Source organism: Kogia breviceps, chromosome 14 (assembly GCF_026419965.1).
Source record: "Kogia breviceps isolate mKogBre1 chromosome 14, mKogBre1 haplotype 1, whole genome shotgun sequence".
NCBI classification, from domain to species: domain Eukaryota; kingdom Metazoa; phylum Chordata; class Mammalia; order Artiodactyla; family Physeteridae; genus Kogia; species Kogia breviceps.
This window is the reverse complement of record NC_081323.1, coordinates 53701694-53719540: the sequence shown is the minus strand read 5'-3', so window position 1 is coordinate 53719540 and position 17847 is coordinate 53701694. Positions and strand designations below refer to the sequence as shown.

At 42.8% G+C, this 17847-nt stretch overlaps 1 protein-coding gene across 2 annotated transcripts in view; it reads right to left on the bottom strand.

Moving 5' to 3' along the window:
- KIF3B (kinesin family member 3B) overlaps positions 1 to 15230 on the bottom strand; it is a 37958-nt gene extending 22728 nt beyond the window's left edge. The window contains exons 1-2 of one of the 2 annotated variants that reach the window (XM_067012305.1): positions 15079 to 15230; positions 13761 to 13884 (exon numbers count right to left, since the gene is read on the bottom strand). The gene's annotated coding sequence lies outside the window, so the exon portion shown is untranslated. The remainder of the gene's footprint in view (positions 1 to 13760; positions 13885 to 15078) is intronic. The other variant, XM_059038241.2, reaches the window with a different exon arrangement.
- Positions 15231 to 17847: the final 2617 nt, after the last annotated feature.

Below are 17847 nucleotides of genomic sequence, written 5' to 3'. Positions count from 1 at the left end.
TTAACCAGCCCAAACCAAGTCCCTGGGCAGGTTTCTCTCAGGGAAAGCAGCTGTTTCTACTCTGTATCCAACTCATCACCATAAACACTACGTTCTTTCTCAACTGTTGCTGATTGTTTTGAAGTATCAGGACTCCTTATCTGCAAACCCTGAACCAACACCAAGAGACCAAGTCCAACTCTGGGTCTCTGGTTCCCATGATGGTCAGTTAGCAAAATGTGAATTACACAATTTTCAGAACAAGATTATTCATCTCCAGTTGAAAAAATAACATCATTGTCTAGAGAATTTTTAAAAGGACATGGAATGTGTGTTGAGGGACTAGTCCTATATTGGCTTCTATGTACATAAAATATCTGAAGGGATATGCAAGAGCCAGATAACAACACTGGTTGCCTGTAGGGAAAAGAGCTGGGTGGCTAAAGGCCAAGATTATAAGGGAGGCTTTGCAGTGTATATCCTTTTATACCTCTTGAATCATGTACATATACTACCTAGTCAGAAAAATCAAATTAGGGGAGAAAAAAGATGGAAAAAATCTGTAAAATTAACTATATCCAGGTGTTAAAACCCATTTTTCTCTTTTCATCTATCCACCATGAATATAATGTAATAAAATGTTTTAACTGATGAACAACGGGTCCTAGTAGTAAAACTATTTGCCTCAACTTCATGGTAAAGCTTCATAAAAGAACTTCTATGAGGTCTACAGCAATGGAAATCCTTAACTTTCTAATGTCAATGTAGCATGTCACGTAGCCTCAGCCATAAAAGGCATTCAGAGCAAAGGTGTCAAAATAACAGACTAATAAAGTATATTCTGGGGACTTCCCTGGAGGTCCAGTGGTTTAGACTTCGCCTTCCAATGTAGGGGGTGTGGGTTCGATCCCTGGTTGGGGAGCTAAGATCCTACATGCCTCGCGGCCAAAAAGCCAAAACGTAAAACAGAAGCAATACTGTAACAAATTCAATAAACACTTAAAAAATGGTCCACATCAAAAAATAAATAAAATAAAATATATTTATTTTAGTGTAATATAGTGTAATAACAGGCACTGTTTATAAACACAAGGTCATCTTTTTTTTGTAAGCCAAACAGTTGTGTGAAATGTCTAAACACTTTCAAACTGTCTCTTACGGTACATATGAGAGCCACAGAATCTCGAACTGGCACATATTACTTGAGGGCATCTGAGCAGTCAATATCAAAACACTGAAATGCAATACTCAAAATGTAATACTCCCTTGAAACAGCAACTCCATTTCTTGCAACTATTTTAAGGCCTTCAGTGAATAACTGAATACATGTGCAAGATGTATGTACACCTTTATGTTTATCTCAGCAGCATCTCTAACCACTTAAATACTCATTGATAAGGGATTGGTTAGATTATGACACATCTCTACAATGGGAAATTATGCAGTCATTAAGAATGGCAATATAGGGCTTCCCTGGTGATGCAGTGGTTAAGAATCCGCCTGCCAATGCAGGGGACACGGGTTCGAGCCCTGGTTTGGGAAGATCCCACATGCGGCGGAGCAGCTAAGCCCATGCGCCTACAGCCCGTGCTCTGCAACAAGAGAAGCCACTGCGATAAGAAGACCGCACACCGCAACGAAGAGTAGCCCCCGCTCACCGCAAGTAGAGAAAGCCCACATGCAACAACGAAGACCCAGTGCAGCCCAAAATAAAATAAATGAAATAAACTTATTAAAAAAAAGAATGGCAATATACTTCTAAGTATTTACACATGGGAAGATGTTCATGACATTTGTTGAGTGAAAAAAAGCAGGCTACCAGGGACTTCCCTGGTGGTGCAGTGGTTAAGAATCCACCTGCCAATACAGGGTTCAATCCCTGGTCTGGGAAGATACCACATGCCGCAAAGCAACTAAGCTCACATGCCACAACTACTGAGCCTGTGCTATAGAGCCTGCGAGCCACAACTACTGAGCCCACGTGTCCCAACTACTGAAACCTGCCTGCCCAGAGCTGCAACAAGAGAAGCCACTGCAATGAGAAGCCCGCACACCACAACAAAGAGTAGCCCCTGCTTGCTGCAAATAGAGAAAGCCCTCGTGCGGCAACAAAAGACCCAACGCAGCCAAAAATAAATAAAATAAAATAAAATAATTTATATTAAAAAAGCAGGCTACCAAACAGAAGACTTACTATGATGCGATTTATGTTTACATGTGTACATGCACAAGTGCACAAGAAGTTATGAATGAGACAGTGTAAAGTCATGATTCAAAGCATGAACTTTAGTATTCAATGGGTCAGCATTTGAATTTCTGCTCTGCCACTTAGCTATAAAATCTTGAGAAAGTTACATTAAGTCATAGTTTCTTCTACAAAATGGGATTAATAACAACACCTACCATAAAGAACTGTTCTAAGGATTATTAAGTAAGCTAATAAATGTTAAATGGTTAGCCAAGTGCAAGATGTGTAATAAACACTCAAGAAAGGCAAGCAATATTGATCTCTGGGGGGTGAGCTTGCAAGTGATTGTTTTTGCTTTCTTTGGCCTTCTTGACAGGTGCATGCATTTTGTTTCTTACAATCAAGCAGGGGGATGGCAATAAAGTTATTTTTTCTTTGGAAAAAAAGTCTAGTAACTTGGTTTCAGCTTACACATCTTAGGAAGACAGGCTACTTATCTGGAAAGAAACCTAGAAAGGTCACAGATAAGAAACATGAACAACTTAAATGCCTGCTCTGAATTCAAATTGGCGCCAAGCACTCCCTTTCACTTGATGACCCCAAAAGGCTAACAAAGAAAGCACTTAACTGATAAGGGGGAAAAAGAGGCAAAGAAATCCTATTTTGTAAAACATTCATAAAAAATATAGTCAGGGCTCCCTGGTGGTTCAGTGGTTAAGAATCTGCCTGCCAATGCAGGGGACACAGGTTTGAGCCCTGATCCAGGAAGATCCCACATGCTGTGGAGCAACTAAGCCCGTGCACCACAGCTACTGAGCCTGCGCTCCAGAGCCCATGAGCCACAACTACTGAGCCCAAGAGCCACAACCACTGAGCCCAGGTGCCACAACTATTGAAGCGCACGCGCCTAGAGTCGGAGCTCCGCAACAAGAGAAGCCACCACAATGAGAAGCCGGCGCACCCGCAATGGAGAGTAGCCCCCGCTCACCACAACTAGGGAAAGCCCGCGCGCTGCAAAGAAGAACCAACCCAATCAAAAATAAATTTAAAAAATAAATAAATTTATTTTAAAATATATACATATATATTCAAGTCTAGAGGATGCTAATTCGGAATCAATGTGGGTCTGGGGCTTTGTTGTATTCAATAGTCACAACTCATAGTACATTAGGAACTTAATGTATATTCCTCTTCTAATCCTCAAAATCACCTTATGAGGAATAGTATTAGCCCTATTTTAAAAATAAGGATGGGAGGCTCAGAGAAATTAACTGGCTCAAGGTCACAAAGCAATTAAATGGAACAGTCAGGATTCAAAACCAGGTTTGTCTTATTGAAAGACCCTAATTTAAACTTATTTTAAACACACACACATGCATATACACATGTGTATTAATATATGAATAGACTAAAACAATTCAAGTTGTACATACAGTGAGCAGGTAAATCTTCCCCCTACCCCTGGGGAGATACTTGAAGCATATGCAAGCATTAATGTATCTATATTGCTTCCCTACCTTTTTTTTGTTTTTAAACTCATAAGTATAGTATCACCATTCTCTATCTTACTTTATAGATCTTGGGGGCCCCCCCCACCCCCACCCCCATCCCCACCTTCTAAGTAGCTGCCTAAATGCCATGGTACAGTTCTCTTACAATGTATTTGATTAGTCACCTGCTGAGGGAACCTCTGATAGTTTCTGGTCTTTGCTAGTGCAAACAATGCTGCAGTGAATATCCTGAACATATACCTTTAGTTACACATGAGGGTTCTTCATAGGAGCTATTCCTGGATGTGTAAACACTACACATGTTCCTTTTTGAAAGAGGGCACCATCCTACCCACTTCCCAGGCTGTACCATTTATCCTCCCACCAACAGTGCACCCACCAACTGCCCACACAACCCCAATATTCGGGGCTCGTGCTCTGAACCACCACGAAGCTATGAAGCTGGAAGAGCCTGCCTGTGAGGAACTTCTCATTCCATGTACTGATGCAGGAAAGAAATGAAACTGTTTCTCTGCTAAACATTCACACTCTGATGTCAGAGACTTAAATCAACAAATACAACATTTGGCCCTTGAGTAGGGCCCATTTTTGGATCTTGATTCAAACAAACCGATTGTTAAAAATGTATGAGACCATCAAGGAAATTTGAACATTAAGGAATGTTAAGGAATGATGATGTTAAGGAATGTTAAGGAATTATTGTTACATTTTTAGGTGTGAAAATGGTATTTTTTAAAGAAGGTTCTTACTCTTAGAGACACACAAAAGCATTTTTATATAAAGTTTTTAAAAACATCTTTATTGGAGTATAATTGCTTTACATTGTTGTATTAGTTTCTGCTGTACAGCAAAGTGAATCAGCTATATGCATACATATATCCCCATATCTCCTCCCTCTTGAGCCTCCCTCCCACCCTCTCTGTCCCACCCCTCTAGGTGGTCACAAAGCACTGAGCTGATCTCCCTGTGCTATGCGGCCGCTTCCCACTATCATATAAAGTTATATGCTGTCTGGGACCAAAATAATCAGAGGTGAGGTGGGGTGGGACGAATAAGAGGTTGTAAGTGAAACAGAACTGCCATGTGCTGATAACTGCTGGAGCTGGGTAATGGGTCCATGGTTCATTACACTATTCCATTTTTATGTATGCTTGAGAGTTTCCAAGATGGGGGGGAGGAAAGATTGCCCTCTGACCAACGCCTTTTAACTTTTAAGAAAATTTTAACTGTGGTTAAAAAAAACCCCACATAATATAAAATGTACCCTCTTAACCGTTTTTAAGTGTACAGTTCAGTAATGATAACTATATTCACGTTGTGTGTAACAGATCTCTAGAACTTTTTCATCTTGCTAAACTGAAACTCTATACCTATCAAATAGCAACTTACCATTTCCCTGTCTCCCCAACCCCTGGAAACCACCATTCTACCTCAGGGTAAATCCATGTTGTAGCATATGACAAGATCTCTTTTTTTATAAGGCTACATAACAACCTATTGTGTGTATATACCACATTATCTTTATCCATTGATCTGTCCACAGACACCTGGGCTACTTGCATCTCTCACCTATTGTGAATAACGGCTGTGGTTGATCACAGGGGTACTCAATGACTTGTCCTTTTAATCAGACTGCCTGCAGCTGGGTAGAGCCACAGCAAATTATATATTTAAAAGAGGGAGGTGGCCTGGAATAACAAAAAAGAGATTCAGACACACCTCGGAGAGAAACCCAGCCCAACCATTCCCAGCTCTGGGGCTCCAGGCAAGTTCCTTCAACCAGCTAAGCCTATATCCTCCTCTGCAAAATGGGACTACCACGAATGCCCTGCTCCTTGCGGCTGTATGAGGATTAGAGGAGGACAAGCATGCCAAGGCCTGGCCCACAGGAGGTGCTTCTGCCCTGACCCAATTTACAGGAGAAAAAAACCTGAGACTTGGAGAGAGAAGCAACATGGCAGACTGAGTTAATCAGCAGCAAAGTAAGCAGAAATCAGGGCTACCACCCAGCTCCAAAGTTCATGGCGTTTTCCCACACCAGCGTGTCCTAAATGTCAGTCACCTGATTGTCTCTTCACAATTTCTGCCATATCCATACGCCACCTGTACCATTATTTAGTTAAGATTTTGCTTTAAATCTACTTTAACACTTTTTTAAAAATTTAATTTATTTTTTTGGCCATGCTGCACGGCTTGCAGGATCTCAGTTCCCTGACCAGGGACTGAAGCCAGGCCACAGCAGTGAAAGCCCAGAATCCTAACCACTAGGCCACCAGGGAACTCCCAAATTTCTTTTTAACAGAAACTTTGTATGACTACCATGAATGGAAAACCAGTATCACTTGTTGTAAATAGAAGGTAACTGTGAAAATAAAGACAAACAACAATGTTACTAAATTCGAACTAGATACTGTAGCTTACCTAAGGCCAGAGGCCTGATCTTTCTTGGTTAGAAAGCCAGTAGAAGGGTGAGATAGGGAGGGTGGGAGGGAGGCTCAAGAGGGAGGGGATATGGGGATATATGTATGCATATGGCTGATACACTTTGTTGTGTAACAGAAACTAATACAGTATTGCAAAGCAATTATACTCCAATAAAGATGTATTAAAAAAAAATAAGAAAGTAAGAAAGCCAGTTTAGCACATGTTAAGAAAGACTGGAACCAAACAAATACTCTCCTTGACATAGTCAAAAGAACCAAAAGAGTTTCAAAGGGAATAACTCTCACCGTGTCGTTCAACATAATTTAGGATGTTGTGTCTTGAGTGTCAACTAAAATCTTCTGTTCCACCTGGTTTAGCTCCAGAATCTAAGGCCATCCATGTCCCCAAATCAGTCCTGTTATCAAGATCCCTGGTGACTGGTGTGTACATTAATGTGGGAGAAGCTGCCCACATATGCTACCTTTATCGTAAACAGTTCCCAAAGTTGATCAAGCAGGATGTCCCATAAATCACAGAATTTGTTTCAGTAATATAACGAGTTAAATACATTTTTTAAAAATCCCCTGCCTAAAGTCCACCAGAACTGTCATGGTTCACTGTCCAATTCCATAATGACATGCTCTCACAGCTCATTCAGTGCACAAAACTGATCATGTACATACAATATTCCTGGTTAATGTCACCAGCCAACAGTCTGTTCAGAGAATGAAGGGTTTAAATGTTAAAGGCTCAGGTTCTGGGTCCTACTCATAGGGAATTCTGTATCAAAAAGAAAAACAGATTAAGAAGCAGCAGCAAAGAAGGTGACAAAAACTATGAAAAGATACCTTATAAGGGCTTGTGAATTATACCTCAATAAAGCTTTTTTTTTTTTTGAAGATATTTTTGGGTCTTAATCAAATTTTAAGAAGGAAAATGTACAGTTCTCCTTTTCAACTTTTTAAAGTTCTAACTTTCCCCAAACTATTTAGAATTGTTCTCTTATGAGGCTGAGAGAGAAGCAAAGATATTCACTACAGCACTATATATGATTATAAAAAGCCAGAAACAACGTCAATGCCCAATACTAGGGAAAGTTTACTAGCTCATAATTACTAAACATGGAAAAATGGTTATGAAATGTTACGTGAACATTTCCAAATGCAAAACGGAAGATACACTTTGAGAGCAACTACCTAAAAAGATAGCTGTGCAAGTGGACAAGTAAGCTGAAACTGAGTCAGGATACCCTTTGCACAGGTAATCTCTCTCCACCAAACTGCACTAATGTCTGCCTTTTCAACTTTATTTAGATACTAACTTGTTAAAAACATTATTGAAGGAGGTTGCCTTTTTTTTTTTTTTTTTTTTTTGTGGTACGCGGGCCTCTCACTGCTGCGGCCTCTCCCGCCGCGGAGCACAGGCTCCGGACGCGCAGGCCCAGCGGCCACGGCCCACCGGCCCAGCCGCTCCGCGGCACGCGGGATCCTTGCGGACGGGGGCATGAACCCGTGCGCCCTGCATCGGCAGGCGGACTCCCAACCACTGCGCCACCAGGGAAGCCCAAGGCTGCCTTTATAATTAAAATTTTTTAACAATGAAAGGATCTAGTTTAAAGAAATCATCAGAAATGTAGACAAAAGTTTATGCAAAGATAATCTTCAAGATGTTCTCTGTAGCATTATTTATAGCATTTAAGTATTGAAACCAGCCTAAATGACAATGACTGGGGAAACAGGTAAGAACTGTACATTCATGAGATAAAATACATTTAGGAATATATTTTCCTTTGGACAGTAAGATGTTTTAACAGTAGTTATTTCTGAGTGAATCTTATTTAATCTTTCCAGGGTTTTCCTCAATGGAAATTATTTTTATAATTAAAAAAATTCTATTAAAAAATGCTGACAATTGAAGAAGTAAGGAGGGAAGAATACTATATACTTCTTAGGCTAGAATCTGACCTGCTATTGCAGATGGTGCAAAACCAGTAACTATTTCCACCAAGAACTATCTTCTTGCTGTTATCTTAAGTAACTTGAGATGACATTTTGTCTTACCTGGATGGAATCTTCTATGATTTACTAGCTAGATTTCTTTGCTTAGGATATTGAAATGTGTTATGACTGCAGTCCCCTAAGCTGCTGGAGACAGTACTATGAGCTTTAGCTTCTGTGTAATTTATGTCACACACAAAAGCCCCAAAGCAAGCCCTTCCTGAAACCACTGCAGAAAGGGATGTTAAGGACCCCAGAGTGGGTAACAGCATGTCCAGCCTCAGCTCCCAATACTCTATTACAATCTCTATTTCACTTGGACTCACTTCCATTTATACACTATGTTCAAATATGACAAAATGCAACTGCTGCAAATATCTTGCCAAAAACTTAAAAATAAAACCACACCCACCACAATTATCTCTGGTGCTCTCTAATGCAAACTATGATTTAAATAAATCAGCATACTAAAGATAGACCTGCCTATGTGTGAAGAGCTCAGCGTCTGCTATCAGGGTGACAAAAGGAAGGACACAAAGTGTCACCAAGATTAACTGAAGCCTTAAACAAGAACATCGCAAGCTGCAATGCAGATGTGTGATGCTGATAAGATGAGCTGATTGCAATGATCTCTGACTGCCAAGGAATAGCTCTAAAAGCCCCACCCTGGAAGGTCTGGGAGAAAGCCCTGCATGAAGTCACCAAGGAAGAGGAAAATATTACCCAACTCAAAGCTGTCTTTCAGGCAGCGCTGGAAGAGCTTTGGAAGATTACCTCACGTCCTTATTTTGCCTATACAGACACTGAGGGCCAGAGAGGCTGAGTTACTTGCCTCAGGTCACACAGCAAGTGGCAGAATTGCTATTAAAATTCACGTCTCCACCCAGATCCCACTGCCTTTTCACACGAGAATTTCCTGTGGTGGCACAGGCCCTGACCAAGAAATCTTTCTAAGACTACAGAGATAAGGGATGTTGAAGGGAAAGTAATGAGCCCACATGGCAGACAGGGAAAACTGAGGCTTGACAAAATAGAATATTTTACAGATAAAAAAATGGGTAGGGGCTTCCCTGGTGGCGCAGTGGTTGAGAATCCGCCTGCCGATGCAGGGGACACGGGTTCGTGCCCCGGTCTGGGAAGATCCCACATGCCGCGGAGTGGCTGGGCCCTTGAGCCATGGCCACTGAGCCTGCGCGTCCGGAGCCTGTGCTCCGCAACGGGAGAGACCACAACAGTGAGAGGGCCACGTACCGCCAAAAAAAAAAAAAAAAAAAAAAAAGGGTAAAAATATTCTTTGGTGACAGAAGGTAGGGTAGTGGTCACCCTTCTGGAGGGAGGTAAGGAAGGCTTCTGGAGTGCTGGTAATGTTCTATATCTTGAGCTGGGTGGTGGTATCATGGGTGAGTTCATTTTATTAAAATTCAACAAACTATACAGCTACAATCGTCTAATTTTTCTGCCTGTATCTTATCCTTCAATAAAAACATTACATTAAGAAAAGAAAAATAAAACAGAACTGAATCTTTTGCAATTAGTCAGCAGGTGGCATAGGGCTTTAGCCACTCTCTCCTCACTGGTGCAGATGTTATCACCAGAATCAAGAAACAGTTCAGGGCCGAATGACTCAGAATACAAGCTCTCAGTTCCTACCTGCTTCATGTTTCAGCCCTGAGTTAGAGCTAAGAAGGATGAGAGGTAGCCTATCTCACAAATCAGATTATCTGTTTGTTGCCTATCAGTGAAGTAACTGACACCCATAGTTATGTTAAAATACCTCAAGGGTTTTCCCCCTGATTTCTTCAAACATTCTGTGAAGTCGGTTTTCTTCATCAGCCTTTAAAGTTAGTTACCCAGATACAGAAGAGAAAGAAAGGCTTTTGACAAGACGTCAGGGATGTACTGCCCACCTGAAAAACAGATGAACAAGTGAGTGGTAGGAAGAGCAATGGACTTGGAATCAGCAGACCTGGGTAAGTTATTTGACTTTTCTGTGCCTCTACTTTCCTCTTCTGGAAAATGGGATTCATAACAGTCCTCACGTTACAGGGTTGCTGTGAGGACTAAATGAGACGTGTGTAAAGTGCTGAAAACGGCGCTTGGCTCAATAAACGTCAGCTATTCCTATTACAGGTAGACCTCGGAGATACTGCAGGTTCGGTTCCAGACCACCATAATAAAGCAAATCTTGCAATAAAGCAGGTCACACAAATTTTTTGGTTTCCCAGTGCATATATAAGTAATGTTTATACTATACTGTAGTCTACTGAGTGTGCAAGAGTATTATGTCTAAAGAAACAATGTACATTAATTAATGAACACGAATTAAAAATACTTTATTGCTAAAAAATGCATCATCTGACAATGCAGGGTTGCCAAAAACCTTCAAATTGTAAAAAAAAATGCAGTACTTGTGAAGCACAGTAAAAAAAAAAAAAGGTAAGCCTGTACTTTTATTATCATTATCTTTGGCAAGTCCTAGTTTTGCTACTTATTACCAAAGGAGTACATCTCAAGCTTTAATGTACTCAGGAAACACACGGGGGTCTTGGTAAAATGCAGACTGGCTTATTATACCTAGACTTAGACTCTGCATTTCTAACAAGCTCTCAGCGCACATGGGTGCCTCAGTCATGCAGAACACACTCTGAGTGGCAAGGATCTACCGAACACAGCACCTACTGGGTGCTTCATATTACTGACCAAAATGAATGACCCACCTGTAAACTGGGGATAATACATATGCCATGTGATCTCAACTGACTGAACATTAGTACATGAGAATGCACAGGAAAGAGCATTCTAAACTGCAAACAAAGCTACACAAGCACAGGTGGTAGGATTATCAGTCTTGCTATTCGCAATGTTGAATTTACAACACTGCGAAACCTAAATTTACAGGGGCAATTATTAGCATACGTTAAAAGAAGGCTCGAATTCCCTTGCTAGAATTCTAGCCAAGAACACAACAGCTTCTCCAGGGATTCCCAAATCAAAAGCTCTGAAACTTTAGAAATGTCATTCGATGGCCAAGAAAGAACCACTTTGGCAGGGAGAGTGTGGCCATTTGAGGCACTAAGCTTCAAGAGTGATTCCATTCTCTCTCGCAGAGATGGCCAGTCTCCTCCCAGCTTTCACCAGCCAAGATCTCAAGTCAGGACAGCAATGCCAACAGCATGAGACAGATGGGCACTGCCCTGGCAAAGCCCACACCTGCCACTCCACAAGCTGGCAAAGAGCCAGACTTCGAGAAAAGCAGGGCTTCCGGATGTCCAAGGTGGAGGCTTCAAAAAGATGTACCTGGCTATCTTCCTGCAGTATAAGCAGGGATCTCCTCCCCAGAGGCTATAAGTATGATGTTTACACCTTGTGACTCTCCTCCAAGGGTTCACAGGGAACCAGAGCTAATTCTTCCACACAGGGCACCTTACCAAAAAGTTCTCTCATCATTTTAGAGGCAGATGGCACCACCAGCATCTACCTAATTGCTCAGGCCAAAAACCCAAGAGACGTCTCTGATTCCTCTAGCTCTTCCCCTCAACCACCATCCTGCTGGTTTCACCTCCATGACACACCCCCAATCCACCCTCTTGTACCATCTCCACTGTCACCACCCTAGAAAGCCACCATCACCTCTCACCTGGCCTCCTAACTACTCTCCTGGCTGCCATTCTTACACTCCTTAAAACTCAATGGCCACCGGGGCCAAAGTGATTTTTTAAAAAACCAAAAAACAGGTCACATCACTCCCCTTCTTAAAGCTTTCAATGCCTTCCCATTGCTTTTGGAATAAAGTCCCACCTCCTCACTCTAGCCCACAGGCCCCAGATGACCTAAGGCCTCACCCCCAGCCCAACCCCCACTCGGCCATCTCACCATTCTCCTCTCCCCCCACCCCAGCCCACCTGCTCCAGCTGCTCTGAGCCTTCTTTCAGTTCCCAGAACTTACCAAGCTTAGTCCCACCTGAGAGCCTTTACTTTTGCTGTTCCTTCTGCCATATTCTCAAATGTTTGGCCCCTTTCTGGCAGCAAGTCTCAGCAAAAATGTCACTCCCTCAGAGTGGCCTTCTCAGACCACCCAATTAATTGGCAGCATCCCCATGGAGAAGTCACTCTCCATCACATCACTGTTTTACTGTGTGCACAGTACTGATTTCCATCCAAGTGACCTTGTTCATTTATTGGTCTATTTTTCTGCTGCTGCCACTAGAATGGAAGCTGCACGAGAGCAAGGACCTCACCTACCTCTCTACCATCACATCCCCAGGCTAGAACTGGGCCTGACACACACCAGGTGTTCAGAACACAAATGCTGAATGAATGAAACTGAGGCAGTAGAGGTAAGAGCACTGAATTTGGAGTCAGAACGCCTGGAGGCCAGTGTGAAATGGGCCACCTACTAGCAGCCTGGCCTCTCTTACCTCAGGTCCCTTGACTGTAAAATGGGAATCTCAATCTGCACCTTCCCTTCCTTGCAAGGTTACCAATAGACTAAGTGAGTGAAGACACGTTTAAGCGTTTTTGTAAACCATTAGGCACCACAAAGAGAGCACTGTATTATTAGCCAGCACAAGAGAATGCTCTTTCTCAGGGACCCATAAATCAGTGGATGAAAGGGCTTAGAGAGCAAGCCAAGGCTTCTAGCCCAGGCACCCAACAGAAGCGTAAGGACACAAGAGATGTGAATCCAAAGCTTTACTCTGAGGAGGGGCAAACACAAAATATGGATTCATTTAAAGACATCAAATTCATTTCAAATGCTAGTAATTTGCAAATTAAGCTCTGAGGTCCTTGAAGAATGTGGAGTTGGGGCTGATCTCCACATGCTCCACTGTGCTTGGCATAAAGGGATTTAGTAAACATTTACTGAACTGGGGGTCGGACTACCAAACCTGGCATCCTATCATCAGCTTTCGTTTTTCTTTGCAACCCATTCTGGCATGGAATTACAGGTTCCTGGGGCAACCCTGTAATACTGACATTTATATAATACTATGACAGCTACTGTTTCATGCATGCAATGACCCTGTGAGGTTGACAGACCTGGTATCGTCAGCACATGCTTTAATTTCTTCATTTACCAACCATAAATAGAATATAAAGTATAATGCAGGTGCTATGTTAAGTCCAAATAACAATAGTTAATGTTTACCAAACATGCCAGGCACTTTACATGTATTAGGTGCAAATAAATCCTCATAACAGCCATATATAGTGGATACTATTATTATCTACCTTTTACAAATGATGAAACTGTAGCACAAAGAGGTAAAGTAAATTACTCAGTGGGATGCAGCCTGGAAGTGGCAGTCAAGATTTGAACCCAGGCAGCCTGATTCCATGCTTTTAAACCACTAGCATGCAATCAGAATTGTACAATAGCACCAAAAGGGCCTACCAGCCTTCTCCTCTCACTTTAAACAGGAGGGGGCATGGGGACAGAAAAGCCCCTTGTAAACATTCCAACTTTGTTTTGAGGTCCACACTTTGGATGGTATCTATTTAAATGAAGCTTTATGTAAGATCTTGCTTCCTTGCCAGTGGAAGAAAAGCCTCCAGCCAAAGCAGTCAGAAGGAACAAAAGAAGACCCTTGTGGCTTTGTAACAGCTGCTGCTGAGAAATCAGAGATATCAGGGTACAGGGAAAGAAAATACAGGATTTACCTGGAAATGTGTCCAGCTCCATCACTTAATAGGTATAAAATTCTTAGGCAAGTCATTCACTTTTCTTAGCCTCAGTTTCCTCATCTTCGAAATGGGGATGACATCACCACCTACCTGGCAAAGTCTATGTGAAGATTAAATGAGATAATATACCTGAAAAGTGCTTCTTAATCATATACAGTTGACCCTCAGTATTTGTAGGGGATTCCAGGAGTCCCCTTGGATACCAAAATCCACGGATGCTCAAGTCCCTTATACATAAAGGTGAAGTACATACCTTCTTGAAAAAAAATCCACATCCACACAGTTCAAACCCGTGTTGTTCAAGGGCCAACCAGACTTGTAAATAGCTATTACTGTTTCAAGCACTGCTCAAAAGACAAAAATAACTCTTTGTGTTCTGGAAGGGTCAACAAGGCCTAAGTAGAAAATAAAACCATAACCTCAAACAACTACAAGGACTTGACCCCAGGGTTTCCTTCACCAGGACTACTTTGCAGAAGTCCACACCACCTCCCTTTCTCTGAGCAGAATGGAGAAGTAAAACTGAGGGTGGGGGTGATGTCAACAGGGGGAGGAATATCCATATGAGCTGGTGAACTACACACCTAAATCCTACCTGTCTCAAAGTCAACCCCTCCAGGAAGCCTTACCCAAACCACCCCTCATGCCTCATAATAGCTTGTTGAGCACTTACTATGTGCCAAGCTACTTGACATACCCATCTTACTGGATTACCACAGTGGTTCATTAACGCATTTTACAGATAAAGAAAAGAAGGCTCAAGGAGATTAACTTGCCCAAGGCCACACAGTTACTAAGTGGAGATGCAAAGTCTCAAATTCAGACACTCGGACTTAAAGTTGGACTCTCGGTCCTTCTCCTCCCCATTTAGGGCACTTTCAACATACACGTCTCATAATCTTAACCACTCTGAGCAGCAAGTGATAGGACCCCACTGGGCAAACAGGTCAACTGAGGCCAAGAGGGGAAGGGACTTGTCCAAGGTCACACAGCGAGCCAGGGGCAGAGCCGAGGTTTGGACCCCAAGCTTTCACTTCCCCGACTCCCTCCCAAGCTGGGTCCCAGACTCCGACCCCTCGCGGCCGGGTCTGGGGTTCGGGCCGCACCCCCGCCCGGGGGAGGAGGGGCGAGGTCGCCCGGACTGCCTGAAGATGCCCAGGAGGCAGGGCAGAAGATGCTCCCGCTCCCGGAGCAGCAAAGCCAGTCGGTGGTGCTGCCCCGGGCCTTAGGGAAGATCCCAGAAGGCGGAAGGATCGGCCCTGCCCGGCGGTCGTTCGCATCGTCGCCAACTCACCTGCAGCCCGAGCCGAAAGCGGGCGGCGGCGGCGGCGGCAGCGGCGACGGGGGCGGCTGCGAACTGTGGGTTCAGCCATTCCCCGCTGCCCCGGATGGGGAGAGACCGAGGCCGCTCACTTCCTTAGCAACCCGGCTCTGCGACCTACTTCCTTAGCAACCAGTGTCAATTTCAATAACTTTATTGGGACACGAACGGCGGACATGGAGAGCCGGGAGAGCCAGGCGGGGAGGGCCAGGTATTGGTGCTTAGTAGGTATCCAACAGCCTTCGGTCCTTTCACCCATCTAAGGGGGTATGAGACGAGCGCGACATGGCCTGACAACCACCTGCTAGTATCTCGTGCCTCAGTTTCCCCATCTGTAAAATGGAACGCACTGGCTTTGTCGCGCCATTTGACCTTTCCTAAAGCGCTTTCACATCTCACATTGCTGAGATAGTTCCCATTTAGGGCCCACTCGGTCACTCAACCAAAAATTTAGGAATCATTCCTGTCCCTTCCCTCTCTTTCACTCCCCACGCCCCCCCCCCGCCCCCACATCCAATCAATCACCATGTCCCTTAGAGTACTCCTCAAATATTTCTCCTATCCACCTTTCTTCATCTCCAGGGCCACCACATCAGGCCAGGCAGAGTTCCCCTCATCTCTAGCCTGCCTGCCATCTATGGGCTCTGCTTCTACTCTTTTGTCCAGCCCTGACCTGTCAATCTATTTTCCACGAGGTGGCCAAAATGTTCATTTTAAAACATAAAACAGATCGTGTCACATTCTGCTTAACACCATTTAATGGACTCCCACTGCTTTTAAAGTCAAACCCAAAGCCCTTACTACTTTCTACAAAATCAATAAAACTCTGTTCCACGCCCATTGGCCTGGAAGGCCAGGTTCCATACCCGCTCCCCCCAAGAACTTGACCTGCTGTTACCCACTATGCAGAAGCTCCTGAGAGCAGGATCCCTTTATTCATAGTTACATCTGCCACTCTTGATCCATAGTAGGTGCTCAATAAATGTGTTGAATGAATACCTGGGATGCTCTTCCCCACCCCCCAGCCCCTACTTTTGCCTAATGTGGTAGATATTGCTACTTACTACCCCACATTTTTTTTTTCTGGCTCCTGAACACACAACTAGACTACATTTCCCAGCCTTAACCTGTGGTTCAGACCAAGTTCTGGCCAATTCAATATCAATATGTGCCATTCTCAGGCCTAGCCCATAAAAACTTCTCATATAATTGTTCATACTGTCTCTGCTTTAATGTGAAGGACTTTAAAGGACTTTGCCTTAAAGTGAAGGACTCCAAGGCCCTAGGAGATGGCTGAGTTGCAAGATGGAAGGAATCTGGATCAATGAGACACCCCTTAGAGGACAGCTGTCCAAACTGGACAAGAAAATAAACTTTTATTGGTCTCTGCTATTGAGATGAGGAGGCTTTTTGTTGCAGCGGTTAGCTGGCCCCAACTAAGATACCTGACTTTGAATCATCCCTTGGGTCCTCATTTACTTCCCTTCACCTGTTAACCCATCCTACTTCCCTACCCAGCATTATTCAATATAGTTAAGTCAATGAATCATGTTTACCCTATAATAACTACAAATTTAGTTTCTACTGAACCAAATAATGTGTGTTTATGTTTTATTTCTTCCACACCTTTTGGTATTTTTTGAGATTGATAATTACCTCGATTTCTTTTCCATTTTCCTTAGTTTTCTTTGTAGCTCTTATTTTTTTTTCTAAATGATCAACAAATCTTTCTGTCTTGAACTTCTCTTAGAAGTTGTATTTAATGGACTGAGCTTCTAATTTTCTCATTGTTTTTCTCTTATTTTCCTTCTTTTTGGCTTTTTTGTTCTACTCTCTGGGAGATTTCCTCAACTTTAGCATCCATTTCTTCTATGGAAGGATTCTGGGCTCACCTTTCAGTCATCAGTATTCCTCTCTGCAGCCATTGGTCAAAACTTCCTCCTCCTGTTAAGTCAGTTAGTACTTCCCCTTCTGTCTCTGTCTGCCAAAAGTTTGCTGAAATCTCTGCACTGCTAATGTCTCCCTCCTGTTCTCTCCACATTATGGGCTGATACATTTTTTATTTCTTACTGTCATATAGGCAGGATTCAAGGAGAAAAAAAATAAATACATGTCATGTATTACAGGTCAATCAATACACCATGTTTAACTAGATGTCTTTATTACTTTAAATTTTAAAAAACAGGTACATAAAGGGGCACAAACAGCTAGTTCAGATAAAGGGTATAGAAAACATGGCTTTTAAACATATGAAAAGATGCTCTACTCACTCATATTAAAGGAAACGAAAATTGAAATAACGTTGAAATTTTTTTCACTTATCAGGAAGAAAAAAATCTTTTATAAGGCACTGTTGATGAGAGTCTGGTCTTGATTCTGTCCTTAGTAAGCTGTATAAAACTGTGTAGATTAGTAGTAGTAGTGTAGATTTAGTAGAAGTGTAGGGCGATCAATTCATCCTTGTTTGCACAGAACTTTCCCTGTTTTCGAATCAGTCAGAAGTCCCATCTCCCAAGAAAACCTTAGCTGGGCAAACCAGGATGTTTGGTTATCCTAGTATGGGAGGGTAACACTTCGATATATTACCAGTACGTTTCCATTTTCCACCCAACTTAGACATTGAAGCATTTATTTCTCAAGGAAGAGTTGTTTCAGGAGAAAGATAGGGAAAGGACTTTCTGAGTTCCAAAATCCTGGATAGAGGACTCAGGACATGGAGGAAGTCTCGACAAGTCAGAGCAG